Source organism: Vombatus ursinus, unplaced genomic scaffold (assembly GCF_900497805.2).
Source record: "Vombatus ursinus unplaced genomic scaffold, bare-nosed wombat genome assembly UNPS02014867.1, whole genome shotgun sequence".
Taxonomy (NCBI): Eukaryota; Metazoa; Chordata; class Mammalia; order Diprotodontia; family Vombatidae; genus Vombatus; species Vombatus ursinus.
The window spans coordinates 1,311,048-1,331,224 of NW_020954645.1; the positions used below are offsets into that span (position 1 = coordinate 1,311,048).

Genomic DNA, 20,177 nt, shown 5'->3' on the forward strand with positions numbered 1-20,177 from the left:
GGTGGTGAAAGAATTTGAGAGAGTCAGGAGCAGAGCCCCATAAGGAATGAAGCTGTGAACATGGCTGGCCTGGTCCCTTTCCTTAAAACAGAAGTTCTAGGAGGAACTGACCAGTCAGAAGAAGAGGCAGCAGGGGCAGAATGATCATCCAGGGTGAAAAGGTAGAGAAATAAGTCTGGAGAGGTTGGAGTGGAGCCCAGAAAGGAACTAGTAGGGAAGGCATACTAAGTGGGTGGGGAAGGGCGGGGGAAGAGAGAAACAAGGGTTCCTTCAGAACCTTAATGTCTTCAAAAGGTATCAAGTTACAAAATAAAAACAGAGGTCTTGTAAGTGGATTGTTTTTGTTCTGAATGTTCTAAGAGAGGAAAGAGAAGGGAGGGTAAAAGGAATACACTCATGGAGGAAGAGAGGGTGGGCAGTAGATGAACCTCACTCTTATCTCAAATGGACAAAGATGGGCTGAACACATAAATTATTTGGTGTATAAAAAATACATCAAATTAACATGGAAATAGAGGGGATGGGAATGTGTGTGTCCAAGAAGGAGGATAATATTGAGGAGGGAAGCAAAATAAACTTCCTGATCCTAAAGGAAGGATTCAGAGGGGGAGATGGAAGGCAGGAAGAAAACAAAGAACTAGAACCTAAGAGGGTTCCTTAGATTGCTTCTTAGGCAATTGGGAAATGGATGAAAAAGTTGTGGTATGTGAATGTAATGGAGTATTATTGAACTAAAAAAATTACAAAGGAAGCTATTCAGAGAATCCTGGGTAGTATGAACTGATAAAAAGTGAAATGAGCAGAACTAGAAGAATTTATACAATAATAGCAATACAGTAAAGAAAACAATGTCAAAAGGATTGAGAACTCTGATTAATAAGATGCTCAACTATGTCTCCAAAGAACCTATGATAAATATATTACCCACCTTCTGACAGAGGTTACTGATTCAAGGTGCAAATAGGTACACACATTTTTGGAAGTGGCCATTGTGTGGATTTAAAGTGCTTGATGACACCTGCTACAAGAAGTTTATTTCTTCATTTTTTTAATGGAGGAGAGGGACTTAGGAATGGTGATATTAAAAAGTCATTGAAGCAATGTGTAGAATTTGTTACATACTTTTTAACAAAGTAAATGGTGTGAAATGGAGTTTCCTAGTTTTGTACAGAATCTTCTTTTTATATTCTGTTGAGCTTATGGAAATGTTCTTTTTTGTTGCTTAAGTTCAGAAAATACATTAAAAAGAAAAAATTTTAAAGGAAAAAATACCCCTCCTAAAAGACACAGTCTCTCTGGCCTCAAGGAGCTTACAATTTAATAAATGGTGAGGAAAACATGGGCAATGAAAAATGAGAGATGACAGGAAGAAAGTAAGATAGAAATAAGACTTGTGGGAAAAGTCACATGCTCTAATTAAAGAACAATATGAAGAACACAATTAAGTGCTCCATTGTGTAGTAGGAACAAAAAGTACTAGTGAGGTCAGGAAGAGGAGATCATTTCAGGTTGAAGCTGTGAATGGCTCGTGTGGGAAGTGGGATTTGACCCAGACCTTAAGGAATGGACCTTGTCAAGAAGGGACAGCAAGGAAGGAGAGAACTGAAGCCTGATGGAACATTAGGATGAAAGGCACAGATAGAAGCATATGTAGGGGGACCATGGAAAAATATTAGCTGGCTGGAAAAGAGAGTGCAGTGGAGAATAAGCTTATTCAGGTAACTTAGGGCTTGATATGGACAGCATGACATGCCAGGCTGAAGGATTTAGATTTGGTCTAATAAAGACTTTGGTCTTTGAACTAGGAATTTGGAGACCTAGGTTTCAGTCCTGATTCTTCAGGGAACTTGCTGTGACATTCCTTTCTCTCTCTGAGCCTCAGTTTCCTCCTCTGTAAAATCAAAGGATTAAAGTAGCTGATTTCTAAATTCTCTAACATTCTCTGATTCTAGATAGCTGGACTATATTAAAACAGATCAGAATCTGCATTTCATTTTCATCAAGCCCCAAACATAAGGGAAGAATTAAGCTTTGAGGGAGTATCATTTCCAAATCCAAGTAGACTTTTGTCTTGGAGCCTCCCTCCATAGGAAAATCTTGGAAAGTTGATATTGACAGGCATGCTTTCTTTTTGAATTGCATGCTTATTTAGTTATTTATTCAGTCTGTGCGCTTGCTGGGATGGCATTTTGTGATAAACATCTGCATTTGGTGAGGGTCTTGGTGGGGGTGGGGGAAGTTGCTAGGATTTAGTCATGACCAACACAATCACTTCAGCATCACAAACAAAACATTTAAGGTAACCTCCCTAAAATAATAGATAAAGATCAAAGGCCCAATTCACAATCCTTTCACGAGGGCTTTGCAAAGGACAAGTACTTAACTTTGTTTCTACTAACTGGGGACTTCAAACTCCAGTCAAAATGGTCTGTTCCCATAACTTGTCATGCACACTCCTATTTCCATATCTAGACTAGAATATTCTCCCCTTCTTCACCTGTTCAATTTCTATCCATCCATTAAAGCCCAACTCAAATGCTACCTTCTCCAGGAAGCTTGATTGCACAGTTGGTAAGAACCTTCCTCCTCAGACTTTGTATAGCACTGAATTTTGAAATTCTCTGAAGCACATCACATAGTTTTGTGCATTTTAATTACTTATGTTTATATCTTATTCCCTTTACATCTTCATATCTGTTTATATCTTTATACAAACATATAAATATTTTTATATCTTATTTTTGCATTTATATCTTATTCCCAAACTTTGAACTCTATAAGGGAAGGGACTTTATTTCATCTAAACTTTGTATCTCCTTAAGTACCAAGCAAGCATTGTTTTGACCACAACAGACCCTTGGTAAGTTCTTTGTTGAGTGAATGTTCAATGAACAAGCGGTTGTTTAAATAAAAATAACGCAAATTTCCACAGTACTTTATATTTACAAAGTTTTCTTCACAACAATATTGGGAGATAGGTAATATGTGCATCATTGTATTCCCACTTTGTAGCCAAGGAAATTGATGCTTGTCCCATTAAGAGGTGGATAGATTAGATAAACTCTGAAAGTCCTTCCACGTCTAAGCCTATGATCCTAGTAAGTATGGGCTGGCTGGGATTTCAACTCAGGTCTCAATTCTGAAGAAAGGTGGGACCCACCATAGAGGCAAAAGAATTGTACTGTAAATCACTTATGTGTTTTCTACAGTGTATGACTCCTGTGAGTCCTTTTCATCTCCTGCATGCTCTGTGGGATGAAATGATGTCTTGTACCTGATAGACGCATACTAACCTTAGTACTTGTGTAAGAGCTATGTACCTCTTATACACATACATAGATAGCTACAAAATGTATTTTGAGATCTCCCAGAGTGGGGAACACTCTGGGTTAGGACAATGAAAGGCAAAGAGATAATATTTTGGGATACTCCCCAAGATGAGAGCTTGGGGCCCACTGTATGTGAGGTACAAGATAGTCCAGGCAAGAAGTGATAATATGATAAGCTGAACGAAGGTTAAGTAGAGGGAAGAGTATGGATGCAGCAGAAGCAACACTTAGCAAGTGATTGGATGTGGAAGGGTGAGGAAGAGGATACAGTCAAGCATAACTCCAAAGTTATAATTGAATTCTATCAAAGCTCAGCTTGAGAGCTACCTCTTCCATGAGGCCTTTCCTGATCCCTGCTCCCCTCCCATATCTTGAAAGTGCTTTGTACTTGTATGTACATACTTTGTAGTTTATGTACCTGTTTACATGTAGTATCACCTGAACATAAGCTCCTTTAGGTAAGTCAGTTTAGTTTTAGTCTTTGAAATCTCATCACCTCTCACACAGATGGTGCTTAATAAATGCTTATTGATTGACTGGAAGGATGATGGTGTCCCACATTATTCTCAGCCATCAGTCTTTTCTCTGCCTGTCACCTCTCCTGCAGTGGTGATCGCTGAGATTGTTACATAACTCTCACAAGCAGTTTCACTGAAGGAATGCTGATGTTAAAAAGATATGCTTTTGTACCTTTAAGTAGCTAAGGATTACTGAAAGCCCTGCACTATCTCTCAAATATGATCTACCCTAAGAGGCAACAAAATTACTATTCTTTGGAGTAAGCATGGCTTAGTGGAAGGGGAATAGACTGAGAGGCAGAAGACATGGATTCTAGTCCTGACTCATCCACTAATTGCATCGCCTTGGGCAAGTCAGTTTTGCTGGCACTCTATTTTCTTGCATGTGAAATGGCAGAGATGGTCTGGTTAATCTCTAAGATCTCTTCCAACACTAACATTCTATGATCTTAGCTCCTTCTAGGAAATCAACTCCCAAATAAGCCATCCTTTCATGAGTTTATACATTCATTCCACAGACATCACCACGCATTTTGTTAGATGATGGGAAAGGTATGCCTTAAATGTGACTCCTCACTTCAAGGAGACAAAGACACTTTGATCCATAATGCCTTGCATCTTCCCAACCAGGGAAAAGAATAATACAGTTGTGAGGGAAGAGAAAGACACCAATGAATAGGTTTCTACGTTTGTTTTGATATACCCATTATTCAGTTGGTTGAAAGAAGGGTTCATATAAATTTTTTATTTTTGAAATGTCAATTTGTTTAGTCATTTACATACAATCAGTACATCTCACTTTTATCACATATATGGTCTCAATTTTAATTCAACTTTCTTCATATAAAATTGAAGTTTTAACTGGTAGATGGTTATTAGAATGGCCGCATCTTGCTATTTTTTTTTTTAACAGTGAAAGACTTCTGAGATTTTGAGAGACAATTAAAAAATACCCTTAGTCACTGGCAACAATGGTGCTAAGAGCTCTCCATGTTGAGAACTGATTATGGTTAAAAGTCTGATGGATAACATGAAGATCATGATCCCAATAGAACCATCCTTTCCATGAGAGAAATTTCTTATACAAGTAGTAAACTACTTAGTCCGTCATCATTACCACAGGCAGTAAAATCGGCAAGAAAGATACCTGAAAAATCATCATGACACAAAATAATAACCATTACTTGCGCTGCTGCTGGTATGAAATTAGTATACTGGGTTCATTTTGTTTTTGTTTTTGCATGAAACTGATTTTTCTAGTGATACTTAACTTTAAAAAGGTTTCGTGGGTTCTTTAACCCTCGGAGCACTAGTATTTCAAGACAGCCAACCAAAGGGATAATTAAGAGAACGTGTCTTTGTCCAGTTTCCTGAAGGTTAGCGTGCATGACTTTTCTGTGACCTGGCACACAAGATTTCCTATTCCACTTTTTTCTTAAATGAAACTTTGTCTTTGGTTTCTTGTAGTTTTTCTGTGAGTCTGTTTTTTGTTTCTATTTTTTCTGTAACGAGCTCCTTTGTTTCTTCCATTCTGTCCTCTACTAAGTACTCTTTAACTGGAGGTGGCGTTGACATGTAGCCATTGCTATGGAGTTACTTGACAGTAATGGGTATTGCTCCCAAAGTCACAGTGTATCTCGCAAGTGTTGCAATCTTAAACAAGGCATATGCAATTAGTACATTTCCACTTTGAGAATTTTTCAAAATGCCCACTATGCTGTCTGGTAACCCAATGTGTTACAGAAAAGGAACAACATTCACTCCTTTGAAGGCTGCATGATAAAATGTTCCAAACCAAATACCGGAAGTCACTAAATGTGCTGGAATCATAACTTTTGCATACTGTCTAAATGTTTTCTTAAATCACTGATACAGACTAATAGATTTGTCTTGCAATGCACTAAAACCTTCCTTTTTCTCAGCACGAATTCCTTGGGCTGTGCCATGAGATGATATAATTCTCTCTGATGAAGTTTCTTCTTTTTGTTGTTTATGGTGAGAAACATCTACTGGCTTCTTTTCCTTTGAGATATGCTGTGCAGAAGATACATATAGCCAATGGTTTTGACGACCTTGCACCAAAACAATCTTGGGCCAAACTTTTTTTTTGGAGGGGGGCCAAACTTTATATAAGCCTTTTACGCTTTGAAAGTGCCCAATGGAACCAGCCCCACGTGAGCCCAAATGTGTTCTATTTACCAGTAGAGACATGCTCCATATTAAATTCCACTACATTTTGATGAACAGTGGTTGTTGATTTCAGTTCCTATAGAGATTTGGAAATACCATGTGGCCTCGGATAAGTTAGAGCAAGATGACCATTTGTAGGGTATATTGCAGAGAGGAAGGTATGGATTGTTACCAGATGTCTCTGTGGTCCCTTCCAACTTTGAGTTTCTATGAAGTTAACCTCAGAGGACATTGGGTCTGTAGCTGCAAGCACTGACAGGACAGGTTTTCCCATGCTGCTGTCTCGGGGCAATAACTGACATGAGACAAACTCCCCCCCAGAGTCCCTGTTGAAGCCAGTATGGCCAGGCCTCCCCTCAATCTCCCCAGGCCCAGAAGCCAGCCTCGCCCTACCAAAACGAGCTTGTGACTCCACATAATTAATGGACAGTTTCCCCCTAAATATCACCACAAAAGCAAATGTGACTTGGTATTATTACCTCTCCCATAGTTGTTCTATGGCAACTGTTATGCACCATACCCCAATTACTTTAATACTTTTTCAATTTTGTTAATATGATTGTAAGAAAATTATTTTCTCTGAGGACTATTTTAGCTTCATTCCAGAAGTATTGGTATATTGTTTCATCATTACAATTTTCTTTTACATAGTTATTCTTTCTATGATTTGTTCCTTGATCCACTCATTATTTCTCATTGTTAAGCCTCCATTTGGGTCTGTATCTTTTGTTTGTGGTCCCTGAACCAATTTCTATTCTTATTGTATTTTGGTCTGTAAAAGATGTATTGACTATTTTTACCTTTTAACATTTGTTTACAATATCTCTGTGCCCTCATATGTGGTCAATTTGTGTAAAAGTTCCAGAAAACTATGTAGTTTTCTATATACTAGTATATAGTAACATACTATAAAACTAGCATACAGGTGCAGAAAATATGTAAATTTTTTGCTGTCTCATCCAAAATGTAATAAGACTTTAGTTTCTCCAGAAATTTATTCAGTTCCACATTTTCTCTCATTTATGTTACTTATAAAAAACTGACAGATGGATACAGAAGTCTCTTCTCACTACTGTGTTACTGCCTGTCTTCTTGAAGCTCAGATGTTTCCTTTATGAATTTGTACACTAAAGCATTTGGAGCACATCAGTTCATTATTGATGTTCACTTGACTATGGTTCTTTTCAGCATAACATAGTTTACTTGTTCATCCCTTTTAAATTTTTGAATGTCTTTGCTCTGTCTGATAGCATTAAGGCAACTCTTGCTTTTTTTGGATTCACTTGATGCATAGTAAATTTTTCCCATCCTGTTTCATTTTGTGTATGTCTTTGTTTTTTAAATGTTTCATTTCAAGCAACAGATTGTAAAGTCTTGTTCTTATCTCACTTTTTCATTTTATTGGATTGTTTAATCCATTCACACTTAAATTGTGTTAGATTTACATTTTTCTCGAACTGTCTAATTTTTTTTTACCCCTTTATAATACTGTTGTAAGCAGTATTATGTTCCTTCAGTTAATCTTTTTTTTTTTTTTAAAGGTGGCCCTGTTCCTACTGGCTTTCTTCCCTCATCCTTGATCCCTTATTACCATGTTACCCCTTTCCCTTTAGGATTTTATTAATGCCTCTCTCCTGCTTTTATGTAGTTACATATTTCATCCTCCTTTTTTCCCGTTAGTCAAGTAGATTTCCCCTTCCTCTCCTGCCTTTCAGCTAGTCTTATTAGTTTTTTTTTATTTCATTTTTGCATCTCTTTCCAAAAAGGATTTCTTTCACTCTCTTCATTACACATCTTCTCTATTTATGGACCCTCATTCTCTGATTCATGACTCCTATAATCATCTAGTCTCTCTCTTTTCTCTGTATTCTTCATACAATAAAAGCTTCCAAGGTATCCATTTTAGGATATGCCCTTTCTGCCACAGCCTTTTAGGATTTGTCCTATAGATCTTCTTTTTTATTGTGTCTCAAATTCTCAGAACAATGCCAATTATTGCAGGTATCAGAAAGGACATTGACCCAGGGGAGCCCCCCAACACACACATATACACACACATTTGCCTGGTAATCTCATGTATCCATCCTCTACCAATCCTCCAGGTGCCAATTGCCCCCAAAAAGTTCCAAACCCTCCCCCAAGACAAGTAGATTTTCCAAGCACCAAATCCCGCAGGCCTCATTCAGTATATGGTCTTCATCTTCCTTCACTCATAGCTGCATTCAGGAGTGGAACCCCCTCCCCCTTCCAATGTAAGGTCTCCTTTCTACTCTTTCCCTTCTTCTCCTTACCCATATTCTTGTAGGCTCTTCTCCTGAGACCAGAGATCACCTTCCCTTCATTTCTAGATTTGATTTGACCCCAACATATTCCTCTCTCTATTCACCTCTCATTACTTTGTATTTACTTATCTGTGCACTCATTTTTTTCCTTCATAGAATGTAAGCTCCTTAAGAACAGGGACTGTTTTGCTTTTTTTCTTTGAATGACCAAAGCATATTGCCTGAGACATACTAGGTGTTTAACAAGTGTTAATACTGAGGTGAATCAACTACAAGCCCATAGTTCTTTCCTGAAGCCTTGGATGAATGAAAGAAGTTATTTAAAGTCCATGGCAGTCTTTTCTTTCTTTCTTTCTGGAGGCAATTGAGGTCAAGTGACTTGTTGGCTCTATCCAGTCACCTACTTACCCCAGCAGGCTTTTCAAAAGAATGGATCACCTCATTCTAAAGGATAATCCCACATCTTTTAGAGTTTCCTGAACCAACAGGAGATGGACAACTTGATACCAAAGTGGATTAATTCTATTCTAGTTGTCAACTTTTCCCTCTGGTCCATGATGTCTGTCACTATGCCCATCTCACTTAGGTCTGTCAGCAGCCATGTCCCTTCTCTCTCTCAGACATTTCTGGAGGGGAAAGGAATATGGCCAGGAGCCATTACCAGTGTCCCAAGAAACTGACCCAGCCTAGGCTTGATTCCCTAATCTGCAGATAACTGCAGAGCTTCATAGGAATGGAAAGTAGCTCATTTCGGCAAAAAAGAATGACCTCTTATGTGCACAGCTTTAGGAGTTATTTTCTTGTACTCTACATTTTATTCATAGCTCTTCCTTTTACTGTCCCAGTGTTACCACACTCCCGGTTTTGTCCTACCAGAACAAAAGAAATAACACATTGTTTCAGAACAATGGTCCAGACAGGCTAAAATTCTGTCTTTGACACCATGAGAGTATAGTAGAGTCAGCAGAATGGTGAACAACTGTTAAGCCGCAGTACATGGAAAGTAGGGCGCTATGGACAGGTACTAGAGAGCATGACATAAGGATTAGTTGAGGCAGTGGAAATGCTTAGTCAGGTGATGAGAAGACTGGGGGAAACTGCACAGCTGTCATGTGCAAGAGGCATTATAACAGGATGGCCTAAGAGGGCAGTACTGAAAGCAATAGGTGAAAGAAACAAGGAGCCAGATTACAGTTCCATGTAAAGATAATCTAACAATTTTGTTGTTGTTCAGTCGTTTTCATGTCATTTCTGATTCTGTGACCCCATTGTTCTTGGCAAAGACGCTGGAGTGGTTTGCCATTTCCTTCTCCAGCTCATTTTACAGATGAGGAAACTGAGGCAAACAGGGTTATGGGACTTGCCCAGGTTCACATAGCTAGTAAGCGTCTGAGGCCAGATTTGAATTGAGGAAGATGAATCTTCTTGACTCCAGGCCTGGCACTCTATCCACTGAGCTACCTAGCAGCTCCAATCTAACAATTATAGCTATCAAAAATCAGAAAAAGCCGAGACCCAGGAGACAAGAACCCCCTTACTGGAGGCTTCCAAGTAGAGAGGCTGGGTGCTGTAGGAGATGCTTGCTCAGGCACAGGCTGATCTGGATGAGAGGTATCAAACACCACTCCTGGAACAAGATTAACATGCTGTTGGCAAGCATTTAACAAAACAAATGAAAACACAAGAGGGCATGGATAATGTATAAATGTATGGATAATGTATTTAATGGATAAAGTGTGTAGCTTTCTAAGTCGATATGCTGCCTGCAGGAATTCTTATGTTTTCGCGCTCTCCCCACCCCCCACTTCTCTTTGAGTTTGACGCCGTTGCCCTCAACAACTCTAGGTCTCTTCTGACCAAATGTTTGTGATTCTGTGGAATCTCACTGAGATCGAACAGAATGCTGGATCTGGAGTGACTGGGGTCCAAATCTGCCCTCTGATATTGTGGGACCAAGAACAAATCACTTAGTCTCTCTGAGCAAAGAAATTTTTCACAATAAGCTACACAAATCCTTGATGTGTTGCTCTGGCACACAGTAGCCACTATATAAAGGTTAGCTATTATTATTGTTGTTGAGCTTAGAGATTTTCTAACCCAACTTCCTTGTTTTACAGATAAGGAAAAGGGCTCAGATGGGAGAAAGTTGCCCAAGGTCATGAGGCTAAGTGATAGAACTGGCAGACTTCTAACCAGCTGTAATTGTCTCCTAACAACCTCCTACTGCTCCTTAATAATTTCTTATCAATCCATCCATCAACTCTCAATTCAACAAACATTTGCTAATTGAACTCCATCCAGTATATGACCCCAGTTGAGGATACAAAGGTAAAAAAAAAAAATTTTAGACATTTTCTTCCCTCAAGTAGCTTACAGTCTAACTGAGGCTAAGACATGTACATAATCATCGCACCAGGCTGCAATAAGGACAAAGCAGAGATCCCAGCAAAGAGCTATGAAAATCTGGAGGATGGATAGATCACTTCTAGCAGTGGAATTCAAGGAAAGCTGTATAGTAGTGTTGATATAATGGACAGATATAGGTAAGGGAAAAATGAGAGCAGGGGACAATGAGAGTTGTTTGGAAAATGTGAATGTGAGTTAGGATACAAAATGACCTTAAATCCAGCAGGCAATGGGGAAGAATGGAAGAATTTTGAGTAGCCTAGTGATCTGATTAAGGGACTACATGAGGAAGACTACTTGAACAGTAATTTGAAAGACTAGATAGAGGAGAGAAAGGAAGATCCATTAGGAGTCCATAAAGACAGCACAGGAGGGGGGAATGTAAGGGAAGTGATGAACAAGAAAGGTATTTTGGAAGTAAATTCACCAGAGTTAGCAACTAACTCAAGGTGGGGAATGAGGAAGACCCCAAGATTTTGTGAGTGATAAGTTCTAATCAATTGAAACAGAAATGTTAGGGATGAGACAGTTGCTGATAATGAACTCAACTGAGTACATGGAATTTTAGATGACAGTGAGACATACAGATAAAAAGACTCAGTAGGCAATTAGAAATGAGAGACTACATCTGGGGTGGCGCAGTTGGAGGTAGAGAAATGGTTTTGTGAATTATTCCTGTAGAAGAATCCCTATAATGAAAGCCATGGGAATGGATGAGTTGGTTGAGACAAAAGAGGGTCAATGGCAGAGTCTTGGCTAAGTTCATGATTAAGAGGCAGGAGGAGCTAATGAAGAAAATTATAGGAGGAAAGGTCAGGTATGTAGGAAAAGAACTCTGAGAAAGTCAAAGGAGGAAAAAATATCAAGGGGGAGGAGGAGGAGGTGATCACTTGTTGAGTAATTCAGAGATGTCAAGGAAGATAAGGCTTAAAAAGGGGGCCACTGGATTTGGTGACAAGAATTATCAGTTTCTTTTGCTCCTTTGATCTATAGGCCTCCACTGTTTGTTTTTAGGAGATTCCCAGCAAATCAAGGAATTTCAGGAGCCTCTGGGAAAGATTTGAGAAATATGTCCTTAAGTGGAAAAGAGAACAACATGAAGTTGGTTACTTCTCTTCTTGTCATCTCTTCTCTGGTAGGTTGCTAAAGAGTCTTTCTTTGCCTGCAGATTCCATTTTAAAAAATGACTTCCTTCTTGCAGTCTTTCTCCCCTCATCTGCCACTGCCAGTTTCCCTTTAAAAAGAACAAGAAAAAGTATGAAAAGGGAAAAAATGATAAAATTTAATAAGGGGGGAAAATGCCTAGGTAAATATTTGTTTTAATGTTTTTAATGTTTCTGATGAGCTTTTCTACTAAAATCCACATATAATTGCTGGAATCCTACCCATCCTCTAAAGCAGGCCTGCGCAACATGCAGCCCACGGACTGCTTATGGCCCATGGGCACCACAAAGGATTATGGGTGGCCCACAAAAAAAAGAAGAGGAAAACCTGTTTTTCTAGCCTCCCAAAATCCTTTGGTGTGCCACAATTGGTCCCAGGCCATGGGTTGCACAGGCCTACTCTAAGGCAAGTCTCAAATATGGTCTCCTCTAGGAAGCCATGCCTATCCTCCCTCCCTTATGTTGCTAATAACCTTTTCCCTACTTAAATCCTAACATTCAATTCCCCAGATATTTAAGTACTTACTTTGTGCAGGGTACCATTAGGCACCAAGAGAGAGACATTCTTAAACCCTTAACATTTATTAGTTACTTGCAAGTACTTTATCCCTGCTAGACTGCCACTCCACAGGGGTGGAAACTAAGTCTAGTCTAAATTGCACAGCTCTCCCTGAACTAAACCCAGGGACCTGTCCATACTGGTACTCAATGCCTGATGAATGGAATGGCAGGAAGGGTGTCTTTTTGCTAAGGTTTTCAAACAATTTTATAGCTATGCACACAATCTTTATTCATTAACCACTCCATCATGATGTACTATTAACAATTCAATGATATGCTGCCTGAAGGATTTAAAAAATTAAGATCCATTAAGTTTTCTATAGGTAAGGGAGTTGCAATTCGGTTCATGCCATCAAATCTTTCCCCTAATTCAGCCTCAAATGTTAGCAAATCAATGAACAATCTCATCCCTTCCTCGCTTTCCATAGCACTACCAATTTTGCCATTTATATACCATCTTGAATTACTTCCTATGTGGAAGTTAAACACTAAATTCCTCAAGGGTTGGGACTGTATCCTAATCTTTTCAATAATTCCCTTAGCTCTAGCACAGGGCCGGGCATATTGTCAACTGTCAATGTGTTCTTGGGTGACTGCATTGAGCAAAGGGAAAATCTTGCTTCCAAATCGGCACGGCTTTAACAAATGAAAAATTAAGGTCCTGGAAAGTGGGTGGAGGTGGTCAGGCAGTGAAAGGGAATGGAAGGAGGGCTCAATTCCGCATCAACGTGTCACTGTTTTGGGGTGTCGCTCCCCCTCTCTTTCTGTTTCATCATCTATGAAATGTGGGGGTTGGACTAGAGGATTTCTGAAGTTCCTTCTGGCTCCAACATTCTAGGATGTCCAGGGAGTGTATGGGGCTTAAAAGTCCTCCATTCTTCTTCTTCTTGCTTTATTGACTTTGTTTTCTGAGCTTTCAACTTTTCATCTCGAGGGCCTCAGTCTCCTTGTTCATAACAAGCAGCTTATTAGCTATCCTTTAGTCAACTATCACTGGGCATTGCCTCAGTCAAACTGAGACCTGTTAAAGACCTTAGCTTAAAAAGGCCCAGGTCTCCCACTGCATCCAGGGCCATCTCCAATCATCCTGCTCTATATCTGGCCACTGGACCCAGATGGCTCCAGAGGAGAAAGTGGGGCTGATGACTTTGCATGGCCCTCCCTCACTTAAATCCAATTCACTGGCATGTTATGGCATCACCTTCCTGATGTCATGGTCCTCTCTGAGAACGAAGGACAAACAACAGGGATCAATCACGGGGGAAAGGACTTTGGAGGTCATCTAGTCCCACGTCCTCATTTTACAGAGTAGGAAACCAAATCCTAGACAGGGCAGGTGACTTGCCCTAAGTTACAGTTAATTTGAGAACTAGAACTTGGGACTCCAGATTCCCAAGTCCTGTGCTCTTCCCATTACATTACAATGTCTTCTCCCTGAATAAGAGAAATAGGAAAAGTGAACAAGAGCGATAGATAGTAAATGAGGTATTACTGGGACCACTTCATATCTTATTCAGCAAATAATCAGGGTGAAAAACATATTATATTTTTAAAAGCTGAGTTTTTGCTTTTTTAGGGTTTTTTTTTTAAGACCCAAATCACCTCTGATAGCTACAGAAACAAGAAGGTTGGGGTGGGTTGGGAAAGAAGACAGGAATCTCTCAAAGTAGCTTAATAGATGTCTCAGAAGCATTGTTGAAGCTGGAAACTCATTCTTCTTAACACTGTTTCTTTTCTTGCATGGGCAAGAACTGGCAACCTCAAGAGTGCTGAATGAAAGTGCAGTCAGTAATGGATGGGATTCCTTGGAATACAGACCAACTGCTTACCCGCAATTACCTTCTCTGTCTCTATATGTGACTTCATTGCTGTAAACACCATTCACCGCCATATAAACCATTAAATTAAAAACACACCCAGCATGTGGAACAAATCATAACATTTCCGCGTATGGGTTTGTTTGTTCACCCCCCTCCCCCTCTCTTTTTAACTCTAAGTCAACAGAACAAGAGAATAAATTCTCCACTGGTGCCCCCATGCAGTTAACTTCATAATACCATTCTTACTCTGTACAGCAAACATAATTTTAATCTAAAATTAAATTCTTCTCCCAGCTCAAACGCCTCGTGCACCTTTCAAGCTATAATCTTCCTCATATGGCAGCTTCACGTTTCAAGAGTAAAAAAGAAATTCAGTTCACGAAATTAGTGTAGGGCCAAAGAAATACAGGATGCAGAGAGCCAGACACCTCCTTGTCAGTTCCTGGGCACTATCACAAAGAGACTCAATTTCTCCTTTTTCCATATAAAATGGATCTAGGTTGAGAGAATTTCTTGCCAAAGATCCAGCCAACAGGTAAGGTAGGCAATTATCTAGGGTGAGAAGTTAAAGGGAGTACAAAGGACTTTTTTTTAAGCATCACTGTTCATAATTGTATTTCCTTTGTCAAACAGTACTGTCTTCTATGGTAAAGAAGTACTTATTTCCTAAGTCAAGGCATGTGTGGACGATACACAAAAGGGTATATAAACGTTTTCTGTGGGCTCCACTCCCCACCCAATGCAGTTACGGCCAGCATGGACAACCTATAAAATCATACTAAAGGCAAGCGATGATTACCAATGGCCCTAAAGCCCCCTTGAGCCTAGGCAACACTGCAGAATGGACTATTTGTTACTGGGGTCTCCCACCACCCTTTCTATGCTTCTCTCATACTGTTCTCTCACGTCTGAGAGTCAGGTGCCCTCATGAAATCTTTAAGGTATTCCACTCAGCCTACCTCAACTGGAGTTGAGCCCATGCTCCAAAATTATCTCCCAACCATATCCTCCTCACCTCCCCACCCCAAGCCTTCCAAAAGACCAAAGATCTTTTCCAAGAGGAAAGTACTCATATTATTCCATTAAAACAACTCATACTAAGCACAGGATTGCTTAATGGGCTAAGTCCTTCCAGGGAAAACATATGCACTTATAAAAGGTAAGAACCCTTAAACCCAAGAGAATATAAAAGGTAATGCTGATAGCAGGACATACTGTAATTCCACCTCCCTTCCCTCACTTTGATAACAGTGGAAAAGCAACTGGACTGAAGGTCGGAAAGGTTCTAGTACCACTTGGCCACTAATTTACCATGTAACCTCAGGCCAATGTCTCTGCTTTCTCATCTGAAAAACAAAGGTGTTAATGTGCATAATCTATTACTAGATTATATCTAGGTCCCTACCCGCTCTAATATTCTGATTCTACCCCCTACCAACCTTCCCTCTGTGCAGAGGTCAACGATTACCGAGGAAGCGTGATATTTTAAAGCAGCGGACCTGTTCTCAAGGTGTGGCAATGGGACCTTAGCCAACTCACTTAGCCTCATTTTCCTCATATGTAAAATGAAAGGGGGCACTAGATGATCTTTAAGGTACTTTCTAACGTGGGACCCCTGTTCTGAAAGGCTGCCAAGCCCTGAGTCAGGATAAAGTGCTGTAAAAGAAAAAAAAACACAAGGGCAGCCGTCATCAAGAGACTGAAGGCTAAAAGGCCTGGTCTGAAAGATGCTGTGCCTGAGATGACAGCTTCTGCATCATCAAGGGCAGGAAAAGTAGCTAATGGAGAATGGCACACAGGAAGCTCCCCTGGATGCACAGAGCCAGCGTGTTGATGCAACAAAGGACTGTTTACATTACAATGCCCAGATGTCAGAATTAGGATTTGGCCAAGGTACAAATCTATTTTTCACTATTAGCCTGGGTTTGATATAACCCACACATGGGACAATGGAAGGCAACTGACCCTGTTATTTTGAGTCAAATGGATGAATGCAGTAATACCAGGCAGCTCATCTCACGACATGGCCTAGCTGCCTGTGTAAGCAGCCTTAAAAAAAAAACAAAAAACCCTCTACCAAGGCTTAGCTGCTGTGGTCACACTAATTACATTTTCCTTCCACTGAAGCAACTTGTGCTTTTGGATCAAAACTCTTGGAAAAACAGCAGACTCGTACAAGGATTAACTAATTAGGAGTAGCAAAGCTCTTTGAAAGGGGCAGATGGAACAGGGACGCAAAAAGGCAAGAGCCAGAGAATGAGATGATTTTAGGAGAGATGTGAGTGGGAAGGGGGGGGGTCCTTGGGTATTTTAGGCCTATGGAAGCTAAGAGGTAGTTAAGTGATAGATGGTTGTTGCATGGGCAGCCTTATCTTCTGTAGCTATGTGAAGCAGCTGTTTAGTAAATATTAAACAATATTAAACATTAAAATTAAATTAAATGTTAAAAACCATTAAATCAATGGTTTTGAAGATACTAAGCTGCACAATTGGCATTCTCTTCTTCAGAAACAAACCATAGGGTGGAAAGCCACAGCTTTGGCCTGCCCCTCAGGACATCACATGTCTCCGCCACCCCAGTAAAGATTCAGATCGCTTTTGTGAAACAAAGGAAACAGAGTGATGAGGAGACCTAGGAGTTGAATCCTAGCCACCAGACTTAACAGCTGAGTGACCTTGGGTCACCTCATTTCTTTAGGCCTCAGTTTTATCATCTGCAAATTGGAGTTGACACTTGTACTGCACATATAATCTCACAAGGTTGTTGAGGGGAAAGTAGTAAATTTTATCAAGAGTTATAGAAATGGGAGCTCTATCGAGTATTTTTCCACAGAAACAATATTATAAAGGATCATGGGGGGGAGTTTGTGTGTGTGATAATGCTTTTAGTATGAGTTAAGTTACATTATATGTTAAATTTTTTTTTTGTGGACTGACCTAGGAGCCTAACTGCCTTCCTTTTGACATGATGTCTATGGGAAAATGTATCTAAGCTCTGATTTCCAAATGAACTTCTGGAATATAAGCCATCCATAAATTAAGACTACCTATAATATATTGTGATAAGTAAACAGGTACCACAAAACTTCAAAATGGCCATGATTTACTCAAGCATTGCACACCCTCCCGTAACACAGAGCCCACCACTTCAATCAGTCAAAAAACTTTTATTAAAAACCTACTCTGTGCCAGGTACCGTGCTAAGCTCTTAACTTGTACAGAGTGTCTCTGTGAGCTGGAGTGACAAAGTTTATGACACCAGCCAAACTTCTGTTGATGAACCAACCTTTCCACATTCACTTGGATTAAGTGTCCAAGGAATAACCCATCACTGGATCGTCTCCAAGCTTTTTGAGAATGGTAGAACCTGTTCAGGGTTTGTGCTCCACTTGCAAGAAACTGCAAGGCCACCATTAGATCAAGAGAATACCACTGAAACCCTTTAAAAGAACAAATGTCAAATCTTTTTTTAAATCTTATTGACATATTTCATATTTACATAATTTTTATTTCCCAAAATATTCCTTCCCTCCTTCATCCAGAGGTATCCCTTACAATAAAGAAGGGTTAGAAAGGGGAAAAAACGTTCAGCAAAACTAGAGAACACATCAACCCAATCTGACAGTATATGTATAGTGTCTGACACCCACAGTTCTCCTCCTCTGCAAAGAAAAGGAGATGCACTCCATATCTCATCTTCAGGACCAACCCTGGTGATTATGACTGCACAGTACTGAGGTTTTCTTTTGTGTTCATTCCATGTGCATTGCTGCAGTCATTAGGTATCAGGTACTGGTTTTGATTACTTCATTTGCAACAGTTCATTGATCTTCTCATGAACCTCTGTAGTATTCAGTCATCCTTTTTTTTTTTTAAAGGCATGGTACCAGTCCATGACATGACTATCATTTGGTTAGATATGCCCCAATTAATGGGCACTTACTGTTTCCAATTCTTTGCTATTACAAAAAAAAATGCTACAATAAATATACTGGCATATATGGGTCCTTTCTATCTTTGATCTCCTTGGAATATATGCCTAAAAGTGAGATCTCTGATCAAAAGGTATGTGCTATTTCCATCACCTTCTTAGCAGAATTCCCAACTGCTTTTCAGCATGGTTGGACCAATATTAGTGTGGTTATCATTCCACAACCCCTCCAATACTGACCATTCCCATCTTTTATCATCTTTGCTGGTCTGCTGGGTGTGAGAAGAAACCTCAAAATGCACAGTGTTAGTATTAAAGGATAAATCCCATGGAGTTTTTCCTTGAATGCCCTTAACCTGGACTAACTTTCCTTTCCCCTCTTCACCAATTTTGTTAGCATGTCCATTTCACTTCAATTGTTTTCCTCATAGAACAGTGCTTGCACTGTAACAGCTCTGATACCATTTATTGCTTTTTCACTCTTTATCCTATTTTCCTGGGTTCTTTTCCCCTGAAGACCGCCAACACTGGAATTTAAAAGGTTGAAAGTACAAGGCAGCAGGGAAAAAAGGCATGGTGAAATGGATGGCAATATCTACTGATAGGAAAGATGAACAGAGGCAACCACAATGCAAAAATTTCAGAAATTTTTCTATATATGTCCAAGTACACCACTGCCAATAACAGGCAAGTCACAGATGCTGCTGCTGCCTATCCATGATATTAATGAATCAGCAAAGAGCTTCCATTTTCTAACTCCGAGTTTTGGAAGGGAATCCGATTGGCATATTATGGTCACTTTTAATCTCATTTACCTTTCCTGTGGTTCCAGAAGAGATGTCCTAGGAACAATGGTCTGAGAGAAAACTAACTGCAGCAGAAGACTGTTCTCCCCTTGACTCTGGGAAATGAAATCACAGTGCCTGCTGAATGAGGTCAAAGACACTCGAGATCTATTCAGACCTCAGGTTCCCAGGTTAAAAAGTGGAAAGGATTTGGTTCAATCCCCCCTCTTTTTTTTTTTTAAAAAACAGAGGAGGAAAGTGGTGCCCACTTTCCCAAGCTCCTACAGAGCTGACGTTGCTGGGCCCAGGTCCTCGGATTCCAGCTCAGTTCTCGTTCCCCTGCAAACAGATGTCTCAACAACTGGCTTCCTTAAGACCCTATCTGCCAACTAAAAATAAAATCACTGGATATGGGTTGTATCAAATCAGTGCAAATGTTCTCATGTTGGAACGCTTGGCAATCCTCAAAACTCAAGGCAGTCGTGGCAAGAACGTCCAAGCTAGATATTGGCTGGCCCTGACTCGACACTCCACCACCTAAGGGACCTGGGGCCCATCCTCCACTCTCTGAACCCATTTTTCTCAGCTGCAAAATGGAAATAAGAGCACAGGATTTATAGCACATTCCATCATGAAAGAACCTTAGAGATCATCTAGTTCAGGAGTGTGCTAGTAGATGTTTAACAACCAGCTCTTGGACTGGGGTAAATATAGGCATGACAGACTTTAGTCTGCATTTTCTCCATCACTTTCTTTAGTCTAGAGACAGAGGTTCCCAAACTTATTTGGCCTACCATCCCCCCTTTAAAAAAATTACTCAGTGCCTCTTTGAAAATCTACTTTCTTTAACCCTTTAATGGTTTTTAAAAAAAAATATTTGTGTTATTTCAAACTACTACCACCCCCCTACATTGTTCCAGAGCTCCCCAGGAGCAGTATCGCCCACTTTCTGAACCTATGAACTCTAGACCAAGTCTGCACAACCTCTGGCCTACCAAAGGATTTCCTCTACATACAATGGATGTGAACAATCAACAAAAACAATAAATTAAGCTGTGATTGGTAGGATTTGCTTATTTCCAAGGTGTAAATGCTTGCAACGAAAATTTAACAATCAGCTCTCCTGAACCAGGCAATCTTGCTCCAACACATCCCTAATGTAGCTCAACTTCCTCATTTTACAAAGAAGGAA

The 20,177-nt window shown here is 39.9% G+C and overlaps 1 protein-coding gene and 1 pseudogene across 1 annotated transcript in view; both read right to left on the minus strand.

The window, feature by feature from the left end:
- SNAP47 (synaptosome associated protein 47) overlaps positions 1-20,177 on the minus strand; it is a 96,865-nt gene that overhangs the window by 13,195 nt on the left and 63,493 nt on the right. The gene's annotated exons all lie outside the window — the stretch shown is intronic.
- On the minus strand, positions 4,741-6,307 carry LOC114027984 (annotated as a pseudogene).